Genomic DNA, 563 nt, shown 5'->3' with positions numbered 1-563 from the left:
TCATCTAGAGATGGGACTGAAGGAATTGCAAGGAAAATTGCACCACATTGCCACTTCTGCCTAGGATCCTTTCTCCCAAGTTCCTTTTCCAGGGAAACCAGGGCACAGGAAGGTAGGGCTGTGTCTCACTCTGCTATTCTTCCAGGAGATGGTTGGTGTTTGCACCGAGGTGGGATTGCACAGAGACTTATGGCAACACAGTCCTGCAGTGGTAACCGAGAATAGAGTGACTAGCTTCAGAGGGCTAATTTGCAGACAGGGACATGAAATCAGCATAACCTGTCCTTACACTCAGTGGAAGAGTGGGCATCTCCAGAGAGTGAGCCGTCTGACTTATTTCTTATGTACCCTCCTGTTATCCAGTTAGAGGATAGCTCTGCCTGTCAGTGACCAAAAAAACATTTGAGACATGAAGATTGTCAGGGGACTTGCCTTATTGGGAAGCTGACAAGGACAGCTTTGTCTGAAACATCCACTTTGGCTTCAACCCAAGGGAGTTGCAGAGGTACTGTGGGTGTCCAGACTCTTTTGGGTGCAGGCAACAGTGTAGAGTCCTTGGTCCT

Source organism: Myiozetetes cayanensis, unplaced genomic scaffold (genome assembly GCF_022539395.1).
Source record: "Myiozetetes cayanensis isolate MyiCay16 unplaced genomic scaffold, myiCay2020 scf5-8, whole genome shotgun sequence".
NCBI lineage: Eukaryota > Metazoa > Chordata > Aves > Passeriformes > Tyrannidae > Myiozetetes > Myiozetetes cayanensis.
The sequence above is the reverse complement of the archived record's forward strand: the minus strand, read 5'-3'. Positions refer to the sequence as shown.